Consider the following 20,611-nt stretch of genomic DNA (forward strand, 5'->3'; position numbering starts at 1 on the left):
TGATATATCTATAACTGTTCAAAGGCTTTTAATGTCCAAAATGAAGACTACCTACAGATCAATAAGATATCTAGTAAGAAATCAGCATAAAGGTGTACAAATGTACAGTAAATGTATGGGAATATTCAATCTTAGATGTCTAAGTAATGTATATTAAAACTTACAATAAGCTATCACCACTGATCATGAGTGCAAATAACTGAGAAAGGCCACAATACAAATTGTAGGCAAAAACATGCTGATGGAATATAAATTGATATAACTACTTTGGAAAAATCTCTGTATGGACTAAAGCTAAACATACAGTCTTATGACATTCCTGCTGCCAGGAATGCACCCAAAAGAAATGCGTGCCTGCGTGCATACTGTGCACCAAAAGCCATGTACAAATTGTTCGTAGCACTGTTACTCACAATTGCCTTAACCTGGAAACAATCCAAATATTCCTCATAGCTAGAATGGACTTTTGTATAATCCTATGATAAAATCTACGCAGTACTAAATGAAGAACTTATTATATGCAACAAAAATGTGATTTTTTTCGGACACAATGTTGAGATATGAAAGCGAGGAGAATGAAAATCCTAGAACTTAGGCAAAAGGTCTTCTGTTTTACATTCGTCCGTATGTAGAAAGTTGGCCAGGAGGCGTAGCTCACCTGTGGTACTGAGCATCAGCATATTCACGCTTTGTCAGCAAGGACAATGACTGGAAGAGCCACAAGGGGATTTGTGGGGGGTCCTGGTTCCATTCTGTTGGCCGCGTTGTAGGTACACAGTGGAGTTTAGGTTGTAGTAATGCAGCAGATGGCATGTTATGATTTGTGCATGTGAAAAAAATGCATGTTCTACCTAGAAAAGAGTTTACTTTAGAAGTACCTGGAAGCACCCAGGCTGCTGTGCATTTTGTTGGTGGTGTCTGTGCAGTACCTGTGGAGTGTTGGTGAGAAGGGGAAAGATGCCAGCGAGAAGAGAGTGAGATCGAGATTTGCTAAGTCATTTACTTGTGGTGTGAAACACTCGCTTTAGCTCTTTTTTGCAGGCTTCCCTGCCATTCCTCACTAGTTTTGGCAGTTTTCCTATTAAAATTGTATGTAACATCTCGATATTACCATACTCATTCGGAGCTGAGTATTTGAATAGCTGTAAATGTCTCAACTTGAATTGTTGGAATTACATTTCCATTAGCAGATTGTCAGCATAATCCAGTGGGATGTCCTCTGGGCCAGAAGCCAAAGGCCCTGGGTTCTAGTTTAAGCTTTTATTCCTTTGACCATTCTCTGTAACACATCCCCTTCCACGATAATATTAATCCTACTATGAAAATCATACCACCCATCTCTAAGAATGCTGGGAAGATTAAGCCTGTGAGTGCCATTTGGAAATTGTTGCTTATAGAATGGTAAATATCCTCATGTGAACTACAAGTTCCAACAAGGTTCTAATTGATTTGAAATCCCCCGTGTTATTATTTGTTGCGCTAAAGTCAAACGTAGGGCTGCAAGCATGGTAGGCCAGCTCTCTTCTGTGGAGCCACACCCCTAACCTTTGCTGCTCAAATTTCTTATTAAATATCTAGATATGAAAACATGAAACAAAAGCACAGTAAAAAAACACAATGGACAAATTTTAATGTATAGACTTTTCTTGTTTGGAATCTCTATCATTTTGTGACATTGCATGCACTTATTTCTGCATTTTCATGGGATTTCACAACTACGCTTGATGGTAGTTGTGGAGAAGCTACTTCCAAAAGTGACTGCTCTTTTACCCAAAGTTCCAAAGTAATTTTGTCAGTATATACAGATATGTTTAAATATAATTATTTGCCTGATCACAAATTATAATTTGCCAAAGTAGGAATAAGTTTGACAGTGCTTAGTCATTTTAGCTCTTGTCATCACTAACATTAGGAATGTTCTCCTTGGTGGAAGAAAAAGCTAATTTCGAACCTTTTAGCTAAATTAATTGGTCTGAAGAAATATATCAGAGAGGCAGAAAAAGCAAATCCATGTTTTAATCAACTTCAGTGTAATTATACAACCTTTTTAAATGAATTCTTTAGAAATTGTTATTCTCAGAAAATAGCATACTGATCCAGGCCAGTGGTTTAAAAACTTTCATTAAGCAGCAGATGTATAATTTTGCAAATAAAACCCACTGAATCCAAATCCATTGAGCAGATCAAAGGAAGGCGAGCTACTCTGAAGCGGGGATGTGGGAATGGGAAGGATGGAGAAGTGGAAAGTAGATTTCGCTCTTGTAGAAAGTAGTAGCTATTATCCCATGTTATAAAGTAGAGAACGTTTCATGCTTGTGACTCTGTGCTGTTGCTATTCTGTCCTTTTACTCTATACAACTGGGGTGTTCTTGGTTCGGTAATCTTGTAGAGGTAGAATTTTCTGGCAGTGATATCCATGTTGCTATATTCCTAGGCAATTTGTTTCTAATAAATTCAAATTCTGATGCATTAACCTGTCGTTGAATGTACAGTTTCCAGAATATTGTGCTTTCTGAGGCTATGAAAAATTCATCAGTAACTTTGAAGAAATATCCAAGCTTTCCAGAAATGTACCAGTTAATCAAATTATCCTGCTCACCCACATTTAACCTCTTACTCACTTAAACCCTTCCTGAAACTTTCTTGACTCCAATATTTTAAAATGTTACATAATTTTTGTTTGTTTACCCACTGGGGTTTTTTGTTTTGTTTTTGTTTTTGTTTGCTAGTGTATAAGACATGAGCCTTTTGAGTAAGTTGCAATAAAAAAATGCAGAACTCGGTATTAGGGGGTTTGGGGAAGACATTTCCTTCTGACCTGAAGAAGGATCATCTGTTGTTCTATCTTTCTGAAAAGATGCCCAGAACTGCTGGCCCAGGGGCTTGTAAAGTATACAGTGTTTTGATGAGTTTCAAAACATTGAAGTTGCATTCTCTCTATAGAGGAACTGTTTTATTATACCCTCCAATGACATTTTATATAGAAATACTTGATCCATGAAATAACTGGTAAATGAAGAAATTGTAGATAAACAACCTTCTGTAAAGAAAAGTGTTCTGCTCTTGAAGCAGTTCATTGACTCTCCGCTGATAGGAGGGTCTGTCATCAGCAGCTAAGTTCATGTCCCCAAAGTGCCCTTGTGTTATAAGAACAAAAATGATAGAAAGGAGACTTCTGTGAGTGATCCTCTCTTACCTAGTACACCATGAGGATGTCCTATGTTTTCATGGTACTACTTGAAAATCTCCAGGACTATGTGACACCCCAAGAACTCTCAATCTGCTCTTATTCTGCTGAAATCAAGAATTTTAGGTCATTGATTTCTATTAGGATACAGACAGAAAAGCGGACCAAAATACAACCATCTTTTTTCCCTATGTCTGAAAAGAATCTGTTTTTAGACTATGGCTACTACGTACCCACTACAGAAAATTCTAAGACAACAAGTATGAAGAATAATTTAGAGGATATATTGTTATATAAATATTAACAAGCATTTATGACAAAATATGGCATTATTCCTTGCTTTTATGCTTCACTATTATTCTTAGCAAGCTATATTTAGTTTAAGTATTATTTTTCTCTTGAAGGGCCATATCCACCCATCAGAATATATGCTTAGCTCAGGAAAATATTCCCCCTTTTTCAAAAGATGAAATACCACTTACCAAAAAACTTCTAAAAAATTGGCCTCAAGGTTAATAAAGAAAACAAGGTGAAGCATATACTAATTGTTGGATTTAAGGTTGGTAAAGGAGTTAAAAATGAGAAGCTTATTTTCCATTGTTGGCCTATAAGTAAGTTGATGAGAGTTTTTTAATGAATTTTATGATATATATCAATAAGCACTATTTATAACCTTGACCTAGTAACTTTATATTAAATGCCTAGAGGAAGACTCCAGATTTAAAAAGCCCTGTGTTGAAATGCTTGTTCCAGGGGAGGAGCAATGCGGGATGGGCTATAACTCAGATTCAATTCCAGTATGTGGCTATTTACCAACTCTGCCTGGCACCGGTGAGGGTCTTTGTTCTGGGACTCAGTTTCCACATTTTTGTTGAGGATGGCAATAAACCCTGTTTCAGAGTGTTTCTGTGAAGATTCAGGTAAAATCCTAATGTACATCACACTTAGCACACTGGCGCATGGAAACCACCTATTTTCACATTATGTGGTATTGTGAGAGGGAAATGAACTGATCCCGAAGGCTTGTGTCTGGGTTGAGGAAAGGAGCTCTCTGTGGCAGCTGTTACTGCTAGCGTTAATATTAGATGACATTTAGAACACCGAAATTGTCCGATAATGGGAGAAAATGAAAGTTGATCTTGGTGGTTCAAAGTTTTGCCTGTGAGAAAAGCATCTTATAACATGGAAAGCTCATGGCAACACTGTGCTGAATATATGGATACTAGATTGTGAGTGCACTGTTGCACCTATAAGGAGGGATATACGTCTAGAAAGATAAAAGGAGATTGATTTTACAGTCGCAGTGGTTTCTATGGTGACTGACAAAGCATGAAAAACCTTACGTTTTAGCCTCATGAAATTAATTTACATCATGAGGAGGCTTAAATCTGTGCTATGGATACTGTTAAGATGAAGGAAGAGCTTGAATAATTTCAGACCAGTCTATAATTTAAAGTAAGTGTCTTCTGAAGTGTCAAAGCCCAAGGCTCTTTACTGCACCATGTAATTTGCTTCCTATTGATTTTTGCAAGGTGCTGAAAGAGTTTTTTAATGCTAAAATTTCATTTCCTCTGTTCCTAGGACAAGAGAAATTTGATACCCATGTACAGCTTGACCAGGCTTGAAATTTCATTTTATTTGATTACTCAGCTAGTCCTAGATAGATCAGCCAATTCAGACCTCAGTGGAATATACACAGGACAGCCACCATACCCGCTGCTGCCTCTGAGAGAGAGCTCCCATGAGCATCTCCTCACCTACAGAGGGCTTCAGAAGCTTTATCATTTCTCGGTTCTCCAAACCTGCTATTTTGCTGTGGAAGGTGGTGGTATGCTTTTGATCTCAAAGTCCTTCTGTAAGAGGGATTAAAAGTTAGTGGGAAAAGCAGGCTGTTGGGTTCAGGAGCATTCAGCAAAGGGGTAGTTGGTCTTCCCTAGAGGTTCTGGAAACAGGATGTTTGCATCGTTCACTCTCAGTTGTCAAGGCCATTGTGCTCCTGAGTTCTTTTGGGCTGAGGAAAGTTCATTCCCCTTCCAGAGCAGACTCAAAGCACATGAAGATTCTGAGGTCAAGAAGCTTCCCAGTTTGTGGAGTGTGGCACAGGCCAGGGAGCCTCTTGAAGGGAACCTCCGTGGTTCAGATTTCCCCTTGCTCAGGCCACTGTGAGACCTTTTTCTGCAAGAGTCAAAGCTGCCCACTCCTTACTGCTTCAGACCTAGAGCTGGACAGGCCCAACATACCAGCTACAGGCAAAGCTTGGAGTGTCCACTTTGGTTCTAGTCTGTAGAAGTATTTATTTTGTGTGATAGTGAAAAATATCTTTTCAGTTTTCTTGTCTACTTTGTTTTGTTTTGTATTTTCTTTGTTTTTTCCTATTATTCTTATTGCATCTGTCTCTTTGGAGCTGTAAGAGGGGTCTGAAGCATGATTTAAAACTGCAGTTTAACCTGGAATTCCGTCGCGTTAATCCACAGATTAGAGAATGACACTGGGGTGAGAGCAGGCATCCAGGGAAACTGCTCCAGTCTGTTCCCAGTGCTGAGTGAATCATCACTTTCAGCTCTGTGCACTTAGCTTCCGATTCTGATCCTCGTTGCCCTGCCACCCCCGCGAGCTGCTGGCACATCGTGCCCACCTGCTCTGCAGCAGCGACCAGCTCAGAGCATTCGGGGCTTGTGTCATGATCCTCCCCAGATTAGTTCTTTCGTTAACCTTTCCCCAGTCACTCCCCCATAGTTACCCCCAAATGCCAAATTCAGCAACTGTTTTCTTCTTATTCGTCAGAGGAAAGAAGAGGCTGAATTTAAAAAGAAAGAAAGTCCTCAGTCACTCCTCTTGGTAACTGGCCTTTCATCTTGTCCCAGGGTCTGGACTGCTCCACCCACCCCTCCATCAGAGCTCCGGGATAATGCCCCGCCTGTAGCCTCGTGGGGCCACTGCCTGTGGCCATATCCACATGGGCTGGTCTTTAGAAACCCTCCAGTAAACTGACTCTTTGGGAAGGAATAAGTGGAAGAGAAACTTGTGTGGGAGAGATGGTTTCTGTTTTGATTTCCTGAAAAGAATGTCAGCTCAGCAAATGCCGTTGCTGGAACAGTAGTCTCGGTGGACTGCTGGTCAATAGGAACAAAATGGACATGAAGCCACAGATGTGTTTGGGGTGCATGTGGTTGGCGTATGATATTCCCCCCTCCAAAAGCTGTATTTCTGAATAAGGAAGAAGACAAAGAAAATCAATCCTTTGAATACATGTTCTTAAAAATAACCCACTTGATGAACTGCGTATTCCAGCCCTTCTGCATCTGTTATCACCTGGCAGGCCCAACTCCTATACCCTGGGACTGTGACCTATGCCTTCCTCATTCATATCTGCCGCTCTTACGACTGGCAGGACCTCCAGTCCTGTCCCTCTACCTGCCCTCCACTTGCCACCCTCTACACTATGACTCACATTCCGTGGCTGATACTTTTCGGTTAACCAATGCCTCGTCCCAGAGGCTCTGTGAAGTGGCCCTGCACCTCCTCTGCTGCCAGCCCCTTATTTTTCCCCTCTGTTTGCTCACAGAGGCTATTTGCCCATCTTGTATACCCATACTTTGCATGAGCCGCTGCTTTTGCCTGCAATGAGTTCGTGTGCATGTTCCATAGGAAGTACTGAGTCAGCCCTACCATTGTGCTGGGAGGCAGATTGAATAGACAAGTGGCTGTGCCCCTCGTGGCACGTGCAGACCAGCAGAGAAGACAGGCATCACAAGGTCATCCCAGTTGTAATCACATTATTAAGCTTTGTGACAAGAGCTGGAAAGGTGCCAGGAGAGATTAGGATGGAGATGGCCTTCCCTTCATACGATGTTGGTGATAAAATTTAAATAGAGAACTTGAGAAACACCCTGAAGACAATCATTTTCATGATCAGGAGCCAAAAGATGTGAAGGCTGTAAGGAGAAAACTGTGATACTAAGAGTAGCAGAAGTGATAGTCCAAACTCTCCCTCGCTGGTGCTTGTTTCATCCACACACATTCTCATATGCAGCACAGGGAGCTGGATGACATGTCTCAGGTCATGCGGTTGGTAGGCTGACCTGTGATTCAAACCCGGGTCATCTGGACCCCAACCCAACACTGTAGTCACAACATTACCTTGCTTGGTCCAGCCACTTTGTGGCTAGAACCAAGACCACTGAGGAAAGGCTACAAGGCAGACTCAATGCTAGGGAGGCAATGTAAGCACTTTACAGTGACATGATCTGCTTTATATTTTGAAATGACTAATCTACTTTCTGGTTAGTGCAGTGGATTGAAAGGAGGCAAGCAGAGGAAGAAGAGGGGAATTATAAACTTTAGTTTAAAAATCTACATTTGGATTTCCCCTGTCTCTTCACCTAACCCTTCCTATTTTTCTTTTTCTTTTTTTTTTATTGTTAAGATTTTATTTACAAAGCTTTTTGTTGTACAGAAAGTAAAAATGCTGTTACAATCTTAGTGTAAGTAGTATCAATAGATAGTTGACGCACCAATCAGAGCTACCCATGCTGCAGCAAGTCTTACACAAAAGCCTAACAATGCTTGCAATTTTGTTGGGGCAAACTACCCAAGCTTGGTGGTAGATTACCAAGAGGAACCAAGTGGAGGGAGGAAGGTAGGATGTCACAGGAACTGTTCTTTGGCTCTTTGGGTGGGTAGATGTCCTGGGGTTTGTGTCACAGCTACCTTTTTTTTTTTAAACAGCACCAAATCCATGAGTAGTCCAACCACTATCGAACAGTTCTGCTTTCACAGGTTACCTGGGATATTAATCATTTTCTCCATCGTCTGATTCTCTCTTCCTTTTTTCCACTTTCTTCTTCCTTTTCGTCATCTTCATCCTCCTCATCCTCATCAATTTCTCCATCATGTCCAGATTCTTCTTCCTCCCTCACTTCATCTTTGTCCCCTCCCACATCTTCATCCTCATCCTCTTCTTCACCAGACTCTTCCTCTTCACCACCCTCATCTTCCTCGTCCTCTTCATCTTCTCTTTCTTTGTCCTCCTCCTCTTCATCTGCACCATCCACCTCTGCATCTGAATCTGGAGCTTCCTGGTCCTCTGTCATAGCCGTTCATTCAGGTAGCTTAGTTGGAGCAAGAGCTTGAAGATACTCCCCTGCTAGTCATTCAGGTTGATGACTTCACAATTAAACAGATCCAGGGGCTTTCCAGACAACCCACGTTTTTCAAAGGTTGCAAGGTGCTGATATATTTTGTTTATTTGCACTTAAGTTTATGAATATGTGAGATTTGGAAGTTTTTCTGCTAATGTGTCCAGACCTCCGAAGATTCTGTTGTCACTAAGCTCAAGCTTTTCCAATTTAGGTAGCTTGGGAAGATTTGAAACTGCAAGCAACTATACATTTATTAAACTGAGGGACTCTAAATTCACAAATTCAGCCATTAAGCCCTCAGTTTTTCCATCATTTGATTTACAATTGTCCAAGCAAGTTCTCAAACAGCTGCTTGGGTCCGGTTGCTCAGCTCCAGGTGGATCCTCTTCATTCCATGTTCCCCTCGCCTCCCCCTTCAAACTTACCTTTCTGCTGCGGGGGTGGGGCCGGGAAGAGGCGACCAGGCCTGTGTGGAAGGGAGGCAGCGGGGCAGCGGGGCGGCCAGGAAGTGCCTTGCAAGAAGCCTTCCTACTTTTCTTGCAAGACCACGTGCATGTGTCACCTTCTTTTTGTTACTCTCACCCTTTGTCCTAAATTTCCTTCAGATCAAGATAGATAACACCTCAATCAGTCTCGCTTGTCTCAGGGTCCCCCTACTCAATGTTTCTCGATAAATAGGTTAAAAGAATGGAGGAGAAATAAATTTATAGTGCTAAAAAGTGAGATATTTGACAGGATATTTTGACCTCTCGACTTAATCTTAAGGACTCTGATGTGACTCTAGTATTGTAAGCTGGGGGGTTCATATCTTAAATAAAATAAGTTACTTATATTGGACTAGTGGTCTGTTACTAAAGGTAAACTTTCCATTTCCTTAATAGCTGGAGTGACCAGGATGATTCTTCCAGCTTTATACTTTTATTGAGCCAGGAGCTCACTTTCCAAGGCCAGTCTGTGAGCTGCCTGTGGGTGTTACAGCATTCTTGCTTGGATCTCCGGGACCCTGGGAGTTTGCAGGATTCTGGAAGATGTAGAGATGGCAGGGATGGGAATCAACTGCCCCTTTTGGCTCTGTTATGGGCCTTGGAACTCACGTGGTCCAACATGAGGTCACTGTTTGGGCCCAGTTCAGTGTTTGGGCCCAGCCTACAGGGTTCTGTGCATTCTTAATATCTCAGACTTCTAAGAACAAGCACTTTAGCTTCCTCACTGCCAAGCAGAAGAGAGTCAAAACAGACATGCTTCATACAAATTGCAGTGTGCAGTTAGGTGAGTTTTCACCCGCTGAATACATTTAGGTAGCCTTTACTTAGATCAGAACACAGAATGTAACACCCTCCACCCTCCTGTGTATCTTCCTAATTGCCCTCTTCATGAAGGTAATACATGTATATGTGTGTGGGCTGGGCACTGAAACCCTTGTACATGTTATGCAAGTAATATACCACTGTGCTACACCCCGGTCCCATGGAGGTAACGTCTGTCATCAGTTCTGACGGCCTGGATTAGTAGTTCCCATTTGTTAGCTTCTTGCCAATGAAGCCATATAAGGCATAAGGATGATACATATTTAAGATAAAATTTGTTTTCTTGGTTTTCCCCTTAATCTTTATCACATATTCTTAAGCTTAATAGAAACAAATAGAAAGATACTTTTATTGAAAGAACGTTATCTATCAAGGATTGAACCTGCTGGTCCAAGCCACTCTTTAGAATTTACTAATTATATAACTATGTTATTTATAATCTGTTTTATTAGCACACTTGTGCCTTGTTTGTTTTGTGTCATCAGAGTAAGAGTAGTCCTCCTAAGTAAACTTTCTAGATCAGTGGCTTGCAAACTTTTTCTGCAAAGGGCCCCATAGTAAATACTTTTGACTTTGCAGGCCATATGGTCTTTGTTGCAACTGCTGAACTCTGCTGTTGGGAATGCAAGCCTGTCACAGATGATCCACACTCACGAGAGTGTGGCTGTGCTTTGGAAAATTTATGGGCGCTGAAATATAAAGTTCATATAATTATTATTTGTCACAAGAGAGTCTTCCAACATTTTGTACTTTAACTCTGTTTCAAAGGAAATCTTCCCAAAGTTTTAAAACACTTATCTACATTCTCAGAGAACTCTTTTTATAAAAATGGGCAATGTGGTATAACTGAACATAATGGCGTGTCCTCTTGCTGTGTCCTTTAGACAAGTATCTTAACTTCTGTGTTCTGTGTCATCGTCTAAGGAATGGGATACAATAGACATTCAGCTCCTACTCGAAGATGACTGCACTGGTTATTCATGGACAAAACCCTGTCTGATTGACCACAGAATATCCAAATTGCTCAGCACCCAAGCTATGCCAGTAGTTAAACATTTGGATATCACCTTTGATAATTATGCTGTTCTTGCTACACAGGTCTCTGCATCCTGGTGCCAGCATCTGCCTAACACAGAGCAATTGTTTTTTGCCTCACAGAAGGCTTACTTGACTAAGGAGGATACTTTGCTTTCGCATAAAACTCCCTCCAACCTGCAGGACCTTTGCATTAGTTTGCGTAACCTGATGTCTGTTCTCCTAAAGACCACCAGAAAATGCACTGTAACTCCATCTAGCCTGCCCTAAGTTAGCTCCACCGCCCACATTCTTTGCTGTCTCTACTTAACAGACTGCTTAAAACTATCTAAAGGTGTGGAAACCAGCGTTATACCCCCAAACACGTTCTTAAGAATGGGACCTTTAGATAATATAGGAGGCCAGCTGCTGGGGCCAAACTTGTATTTGCCACATATTGTTTGTTCTGAGGGTTAGTGAGTCAGTTAGAACCTTTCATACAGTTCAGGTAAGGCTAAGCATCATCTGAATGTTTAGTGTCATGTTTGTTTGTTTACCCAATAAATGTATTGTTGGATTCTGATGCTGGGTGAAATAGTTGGGGCTCTCAGATGTGTAACAGATGCATTATTCTTGCTAGAAGTTCTTATTAAATGACAGATTTGGAGGGCAGGGAATCTCCTAGGCAATGCTTTATGACTGGATGATTGTTTGATAATATCCTATTATTTTATCTTTAATTGCTCTAAATATGCAATCCTGAATTGATCTTTTATTGTTTGAAGACCCATAAAGATTCTAAACCCCAGGGATTAAGACTGGATACAGTCCTAAGGACCATGGAAAAAGCACTGCTTCCTCTCGGAGTTGGAGAGCCATCATGAAGTCTCAACTAATGGTTAGTTTCCTTTAGGGAAACATTCTTAAGGAATTACAGTGCTGGTGTCACTTGTCTTTGATAAAAGTCAAACAACCCCTGGGTTAATATTTAGTTAAGTGAACAAAAAAAAAAGTATCACTTTGCTTGGTTAGAAGCAGGAGAAATTATTTTAATTGACAGGAAATGTTTGAAAATCCGAAGTAATTCTGTTCAGGTGGTGAGATCACAGGTGATAAAGATATTTCTTTTTTAAATAGGGTTTCCCTTTTTAAAAAATTTTATTTATTTATTTTAAAGAGATTAAGACAAAAGAGGACAGAACAAAGCAGATCAGAACAGAACTATGTAAGCAACACAGTACTTCACCACAAGACAACCTGATATTAACAGTAGCTACCATAATGTCTCTTTCTTTGAAATAGTTGAGCGTACCTTCACATTCAATAGTACAAATGTAACAAAATAGTATAAAACCATTCAAGAGAATGAAGGGCATTCAGGGTTTCCCTTTTTAAAAAGGGAAGAGAAAAGAAAAGCCGGAAGCTGTTAAAGAGTTTCTCTAGAACATATCATCATCACTGCAGTGCTAACATTGCAGAAATGTGTGTCACAAGATTAAGGTTCACAGCACACAGCTTCTCATCGTTAAAATGTTCTGAGATGCCAGGGAACAGACCAGAAGTAGGCTGTATTTGATGGCTTTGGCTTGAGTTAAGCAGGTCTGACCCGTGGGCAGAAAACAACAAACAAAACACATTTGTCCATTGTTTCCTTTACTTTCATCCTGCCCCAACTTTGTCCTGGTTTAGGTTAGAGCAAATCTGTGAGGAAAAGGTCAGTAGGCTTGCTCGTTTCCTAGGGCCGGTGTAATAAATTATCACAATCTGATAGCTTAAAACAGTAGCAATCTATATTCTTGTAGTCCTGGAGGCCAGGGACTGAAAATCCACTTGTTGGCAGAACCATGCCTCTGTGAAGCCTCTAGGGGAGGAAACTTGCTGGTCTCACAATTTCTGGAAGCTTGTATTCTTTGGCTTGTGGCAGCATCTCTCTTGTCTCTGCCTTTTGGTTCACACAACCTTCTCCTCTGTGTCTCTGCCAAATGTTCTTCTTCTTCCTAAAGAAACAGTTTGTGGACTTACAGTCTGCTCTAAATCCAGGATGAGCTCCTCTTGAGATTCTGCTTTATTTACATTTACAAAGATCTTATGTCCATTTAAGGTCTCATCCCTAGGTATTAGGGGTTAGGACCTAGACTTACCCCTTTGAGGCAACTGCTTAGCCTCTTGTATTTAACATCATAGATGACATGTTAGTTACCATCAAGCAGGCCTTTCCCTACAGCTTCTTGGCCTTCTCTGGGACACTGCCCATCTGAGTGGAGGGAACTGCAGAGTGAGGAGCCAGCACTCAGTTTTGGAGGCCAGCTCTTCTGGGTGCTAGCATGTGGTCTGGAGAGTACTGTTCACAGTCTCCATGCCTTGGCTTTTCCCTTTTGTCCAGTGGAGGTTATGGTGTCTTCCCCCACCGCTGCCTGGGTCCTGAGAAGAACATGGAGAAATATGGGAAAGCAAGTAACAGGACTCAGAGCTTGTGGAAGGAATTCACTATGTGTCATTGGCTACAAACTTGGTCACGCTCCATCCTCTACATGAACCTTCTTATTCTCAGGTGGGTGACGTATGGTGGCTGAAAACATTTTGGGTGAGTTCACGTAAGCCTAAGTTGTTCTTTCTGGCGGATGCTTGGTGGCAGTAAATTTACATGTTCAGTGATTTAATGTAAAGAGCCCTGGTATTGCCTAGATTACAAAAGGGACATTGTCTAAGGCTACCATTGCAGTGGCACCATGTTGAACTGTGTCTAGGCTTTGAAAAGATCTCTGGAGATCACAAGGACTTCAATCTACACTGTGATTCATGGTGAAAATGACTTCTGGCAGCCTCCAGCCTAGGACTCAGTGGGCCTTCAAACATACGATTCACTAAAAAAGAAAATTAGCTAACACCTTGAGAAAAATCTAAGATGTGGAACCCCTGGCTCAAAGCCATCCTCCAAGGTTTTGGCTTATACCTCACAGTTGTTTAGCATGACAAGGGCAAAGCAGTTGTTGCTTCTGTCACACAGAGGCTTCCTGTCATTATATTCCAGGCATTTTCTATGAATTAGGACCGTGGAACTGATTAAGATGGTCTCATCCTTGGGCTCAGGCTTATAGTCTGAGGGGCTGTAGGAGTGGTTGAGCAGGAAGGGAATAGACTCAGGACATTAGTGAGCTGTCACTAGGAGGAGGAACTTGGCCTCCAGTTGAGGGAGGTGGAAAGCAACAGGTATAAATTCCCTGGTAATGAGTCCCAGAGCTCCTCTCCAAGCACATCAGCTTTCTGTCTTTAACTGGGACTAAATGTTTACCTTGCCTAGCAGTATAACTCCACCTATATTAATGATGAGTCACATAACCTTTGGTACGTCAGTCCCCACTGTCAGTCAGGAATAATAATGGCCCCAGCCTTATCTGCCTCACAGATGTGAGAATCAAGTTGCATAATGGATGGAAAAGTGGTTGCTGAGTGTCAAGCTCTATATCAATGTTGTATAAACAGACTCACTAATATTGTCCTGGGGCCGCCCGCAAGGGCATCTGATGAGTAACAGCTCTCCAAAGACATTAAGAGGATGCTGTTCCTGAATTGAGACTTCTCCCTGCTGAGCAGGATTGTGAGCAGCCATCAGAATCTGCAGAATCTGCTCAGACTCATCTGCAGCAGAACACCTTGAGGGGAGCGTGAGCTCTGCTCTCACAGGGCTCAGGTTCAAATCCCAGCCTTGCCACTTAGCAGCCTTGTAACCTTAGAGCTGTGAGTTTCCCTCCTGGTACCACAATTTCCACACCGAAGACATCTGGTGATCATAGTACCCTTGTGAGAATTACAACAAATAGCCGGCACATAAAGTGCTTAACCCATGACTTGAGCATTATGTGTGTTAATGTGCAACACATGAAGCCTTTATTTTGTAGTTGCTTCTGTTTGCTACCAACTAATCATTGCAAGGAAACTGTTAAAAAAAAAAAAGTACCATATTCCCTCCGCTATTTAAATCATGATAGAGTTTTTGTTTTAAAATAGTTTTCATTAATCGTTCTGATACTTCCTAAATAGCTCCTTCCTAGTTAAAAATGTCTGACTTTGGAGGTTCAATGAGGTGTCATAAAATTTTGATTTTTTATAATACAGTTTGAAGAGAGCACTGTTTCACTGTTACAGAAAATGAATAGATATTCTTTTGGTATTGACAACCTTGTAGAATTGTCCTGAGAGGTATCTAGAGCTTCTTTCTAGGTTGTCCTGGTACTGTACCATGGCAGTCTCTCCTGCGGACAGAGTCCTTCTAGAGCAATTGAACATGATCACAGTGATGAGAGATCTCTCATTTCTGACAAAGGTTTTTTAAATTTGTCACTGAAATGTCAGTTGTGTTTGCTCTTAGGTTAGTTTTGATTACTGTGGTGTATCCATGGGTTATAGAATGTAAGGGCCCAAGAGCATCTAGGCTACCAATATTTTAATATTTCTTATTTTTATAGGTGGAGGGTTAGAGTGATATACACAATATCACACACACATATACAAAATAGACATCATATATACAAGTGGGGGGGGGCTCGGGCTGTGCACATACAAAGTGTGACCCTACCATTGGGCTATACTTCAGCCTCCATGGTGGTTAAATTTTAATTTTTATGACTAAGGACATTATTAAAAGGTACCATCAGCTAACCCACCATTTTATCAAATAATGCCCATTATAACACTGTCATCCTCCCCAGAAAGGAAAGAACAAAAAAAGAAGGATAAACATAAGCTCAGTGTATTTCCAAAGATTACATAAATTAATTTCTTGAAAAATTGCCTCTTTTGTTTTCACTTTTTCCGTACATGCAAAGAAGCACCTGTCTCATCCACAGGAAGAAAAGGAGATAAGATGACTTGCTCAGAATCACACAGTAACTCACACTTGGCCAAGACTGGCAAAAACAGTTCTCCTGCAAATGCTGTCGGTCTTCGTGGCTGCCAGGCATCTAACAACGGAGCCTGGCTTTGTGGATATAACTAATGGCGTCGTGTTCTATGATTTGTCTTCTAAACTGTTCATGACCAACGCATGCTAATTCCACTCATTAAATAAAGAAGCGTTGAGTTGGTGTTTGAATGCCTGACCCAGAGATTTAGTCAGAGTAGAGGGTGGTTGTTACATTAAAGAAATACCAAATAAGGTTGTCTAAGGAAAGCAGCCACTCAGGGCCCAGGCTGCTCCTGTCCTGCTGCTCTGTCATTTTCCAGGGTACTTCCCTTGTTTGTGTCCTTGCACTGGGGTTGCTGTTGTATCTGCTTGGAAGTGCAGAGGAGTAGGGCCCCTTGAGCTCTGTGTCTTGAGGTCAAACCCCAGGAGAGCAGTGCACCCCAGGAGAGCAGTGCTCTTCACAGCCCACTGGTGTACACCAAGTACAGCTGTCTCGGTCTACAAGAGGCTGCCACATGTCCCTTGCTAACAGCCAGATACTCAGCTCAGTCTTAGGGCTGGAGAGAAGTAGGTCCCTATCACCAAAAGAAAGAATGGCTCCTGGTGGACAGAAAGCAAATTCTCCATCACAGACATAAAAATGTTCTTAATCAATGCCATTTCTGTACAAGAACAGCAGAAGGAAAGTTCTGCTTCAGAAACCGTTTCAACTTGTGGCCTGTCTAAGCAGACCTTTACCGTAAGGCAGAGGGCAGACAGCCAGGCAGGCGTAGTTGGTGTAAGAAGACGTTGCATTGTGTCAGTGATTCCCTGAGGTCAGTGCTTTGGAGGACGGCAGGTCTTTCTCCTTTTTCCTATGACTCTCCCATTAGAGTATTCATGGGCGATTGAAGGGCACAATTTAAAGATAACCTTGACCCCTCAGAACTGGTCACATCAGCTGTGTTAGTGATGAAAACTTTTCCCGGCACATGTTAATTGGATGTGGCTTTAATGCTGCAGGAGGTTTTTAACCTATATTTACCAAGTCTCGGCCCTTGCTTGATGATGCTGAAAAGAATGAACAAAGCTGCAGATTACTCTCCCAGATGGTTTCCTTATTTTTAGTTTGGTAAAAAGTTTCTAGAATTTCTATTCCTTCACAATGCTTCACAATGCTGGTTTGGGTGACTTTAATGAAGGACAAACAAAAAGACTCCAGGAAAGATAGGTTGCTTAGCATATTATCACTTGACACACTCAGGGGAAGCATGGGAAATGATGTTCATGTACAGTGTATGTATTTTGACTCCTGTGAGGTTCCTTGGATATATTTTTCCTTTGTCTGTCATAGTTACAGTTAAATTTTCAAAATCCAAGAAGATATTTTCGCAGTTCTTAGGAAAATTTTTTTAAAAAATTGGGAATAGCAGTGAAGCTGAGCTCCTCTCCACAGAGGAGAGCCTGGGACATTGGAACTGTGTGCACAACTGCACAGGTCAGGTGGGACCCGCACAGGCTGCAGGTGACTCACTGATCCACATTCCTCAGATCAGGACCAAAGTAGAAGTCAACATAACTATTCTCACTGAAGAAATCAATATGTGTGTTAGTTTCCTAAGCCTGCCATGACAGACTACCACAACTTGATTATGGACAACAATAGAAATGTGTTCTATCACAGATCTGGAGACCACAAGTCCAAAATCAAGGTTTAGCAGGGTTGGTTCCTTCTGTTCCACAACTCTTCCCTCGCTTCTGCTGATGACTGGTCATCTTTGGGGTCCTTGCTTTGTACATACATTGTTGGACTGTCTGCCTCTATCCTTGTAAGGCTTCATCCCTGGGTCTCAAGTCTCCCTATTGTTTCTCTTATAAAATCACCAGTCATTGGACTTAGGGTGCACCCTAAATCCAAGATCATCTCATTCTAAGATCTTTAACAATTACATCTGTAAAGATTCAGTTTTCAAATTAATTTTCCTTTATAGGTACCAGGAATTAGAATTTAGGCATATTTTTAGGGGGACATAATTCAACCCAGTATGATATCTTAGTAGATATGTATTAAAGAAGAGATTAAATCCATTGCCACCAAGCCCCATATTATATTGACTGCAAAGATATAACACAGAGCCTTGAAAATGTAATAGGCCCAGTTTTCCCAGTTGAAAAATCAGAAGTACAAAAAGTGAGCTGTCTGGTCCTGTAGGGATGACTCTTGGGCTGCCTCCAGCCAAGCCGGTATTCAGGGCAAGCCCGTTTACCCAGCTGCACTTGAGCTAGGCAGCTCCCACGTGTTAGCAGTGCTTCCTTTGGAGGTGCTTGCTTGCGTATTAGCCTCTGTAATCAGCTAGTGGTGGGCACCTACCATGCATCTCCCAGGGGTTGATGGTATCATACTTCTCAATGGGCTCCTTCTGGCATACTTTCTACTTTGTACCTTTGCTGTATATTTTGGTTTCTTTGAGGCCAATAAAAACAAGATTAAAAAAATAACAACAAGAAGAAGTAAAGACAGGACAAGAAAAGCCAGAACTGTAATTTATTCGTGTGAAATTCAGTTTGGATGTGTTTTTCTCTGCCCTCTGCCTTGTGGCTCCACTGTGTGCCCAGGGAACTTAAGCCAGCCCCCAAACATTCCCATCCTTTCTGAGTTAATCAGAATCTTCCTGGCTACAGAATGGAAAGGAAAGATTTTCATTTTCATTCGATGTTCAGGATGTTTGCAGGGAACTGAAGAAAAGCTACCCTTGAAACAATTTTTTAAAAAAAATTATTATGGGAGACGTAATTTAACTCATATAAAATGGGGACAAGAGTTCAATATGCAGCAGGGTAAGATGGCTTTGGTGGCTCTGGCCCTGCTGTTATTATGGGGAGTCCTAGTCCCTGCTCAGGATCTTTTGAACTAACTAGAAGCTCTTCAGCAGGTGTTTTCTGTGATGGGAGACCTGCAGGCCAGGGCTAGTGCCTCATTAGCGTCTGCTTTGTGACCTCAGAATCCTGGTCTTGGGCACTTTCCTGAGTGCTTCATCTCTTGAGGGCTGAAGGAGCAGACAATGGCAAGAAAATTGTGGCACATTTAATAAAAGGCGCAGCAGCTAGCCTTATAAATCCTGTTCAAGTTTCTTTTTATTTTGGTGGTTTAGGACTAAAGTATGTGTGAAGTGGATTCTTTTGTATACAAACGCATCTGTTTGTTTACACAGAGCACTCTTAAGCACTTAAAATAAACAGCAAAATGTTCACTTGGGGACTTTCCACTGTGGGCTCCATAGGAGGGAGAGGGAGAGTTGAAGATCTGTCCCTGCTATCTCTTCTACTCTTTTATAAAAACTTTTTGTTGAAATAAAATGCACCACAAAGTTTATCACTTGAACCATTAAATGCACAGGTAATTGACATCAAGAACATTGGCAGTGTTATATAACACTGTCTCCCACCCATCTCCAAAGCCTTTTCGTCTCCATGAAACTCTGCTCATTAAACACTACTCCTCATCTCCTTTCCCCTCCTTGCCCCCAGCCTACTTTCTGTCTCTGAGTTTAACTATTACTCTGCATGCCTTATTAACTGGAACCGTATAGCATTTGCTGTTTTGGAACTGCATAATATTCCACTGCACGTATAAATCACGTTTTGTCTATCCACTCCTCCCCTGATGCACACATGAACTGTCTTCTCTTCTTCTTTGGCTGAAAGCTTGCTCTCTATCTCCTTACAGCCTGCACCTAGCCCTCCAAGTAATCTTCACTAGAACACAACTATGCAGTGAGGAAATGCCTGTAGAAACAGGAATTGCCAGAATTTGCCAAAAGAACAATGAAACAGATAAAGATTCCAAATGCAGTGCTGACATTTGGTGACACCCCTGATGAGAAGAAAGTGACCTAGTAGATAGAGAAGCTTCTTGACATAATAAAGCCTGTCTTAAACCCTTGTGCAAATCCCACATTAGAAGATATTGTGGGAGCTGGTTTCTAAAAGAAGACTTAATTTTAAAGGCCACATCCTATTATTTTAACACCATTGCTTTGGTTTGTAAGAGGGAAATAATGGAATACAGAAGATGTTTGAAGTAGCCAAGCTTGTCTCCTATTCCCTAAAGTGACAGAAACCCAGTGTTGATAAAACTGTGCCTGGCCTGTGCCCCACTGTTTGTTTAGGTGTGATTCCTCCTTTTCAATTTCTAAATTTCTTTCTTATGCATACATGTTTGCAGATCATAACGATTTTCTTAGGTAGTTGGTACAAGTTCATAACACATCTCAGTCCCATCACTCTCTTCTCTTTCCATCTCTTGGTCCCCTTCCCATTTACAAAAGCCCTATTTATATCATTTTCCTCCTTCAGCTCTTTTTCTCCATTTCTTATCCTTCGCCCATCCCTCTTCCATGTCTTGTTCCATTATCCCCTAGTAGATCTCTCTACTTGATTGATTAATTGATAGATAGATCAATAGGTAGGTAGGTACATAGATAGATACGACAGAGATAGGTAGATATAGATAGATAAGTATATGAATATGTATAATATATATCTTTATGTAAGAGAAACCAGGCAGTATTTATGTGTCTGATTTATTTTCCTTAATGTGGCTGCATCCATTTACCTAAAAGTGCTTCAAGTTTTATCTTTCTTTGTGGCACAGTAGTATTCCATGTTGTATAAATACAACATTTTTTATCCACTCATCTGTTGATAAGCATGCAGGCTGTTTCTAGATTTATCTACTATGATTGTGCTGCTATAAACATGGGTATGCATGTATCCCTGTAAATGATGAGTTTTTTTATTTTGGGAAAAGATTACTAAAAAGGGGTAGCTATGTCAAATGGAATTTCTAGTTTTAGTTTTTTAAGGAATCTCTAAACCGATATCCTTACTAGTAGTGATAGTTTACATTCCCACCAATAGTGTAGAAGTGTTCAGTATCCCCCACAGCATCTGCAGCATTTGCTACTTGATTTCATGGTGATAGCCATTCTTTCTGGGGTAAGATAGTATCTCAATGTTGTTTTAATTTGCATTCTTTGAATAGCCAGTGATGTTGAACATTTTTATATATTTATGGGCC

At 41.2% G+C, this 20,611-nt stretch overlaps 1 protein-coding gene and 1 pseudogene across 3 annotated transcripts in view; one reads left to right on the plus strand and one right to left on the minus strand.

Moving 5' to 3' along the window:
* Prkca (protein kinase C alpha) overlaps positions 1-20,611 on the plus strand; it is a 413,537-nt gene that overhangs the window by 216,268 nt on the left and 176,658 nt on the right. The window lies entirely within an intron of this gene.
* Positions 7,980-8,719, minus strand: LOC111755644 (acidic leucine-rich nuclear phosphoprotein 32 family member B-like; annotated as a pseudogene).

The sequence above is a fragment of the Cavia porcellus genome, unplaced genomic scaffold (genome assembly GCF_034190915.1).
Source record: "Cavia porcellus strain 051 isolate PalLab524CR breed Dunkin Hartley unplaced genomic scaffold, mCavPor4.1 scaffold_32, whole genome shotgun sequence".
In the NCBI taxonomy this organism is placed as follows: domain Eukaryota; kingdom Metazoa; phylum Chordata; class Mammalia; order Rodentia; family Caviidae; genus Cavia; species Cavia porcellus.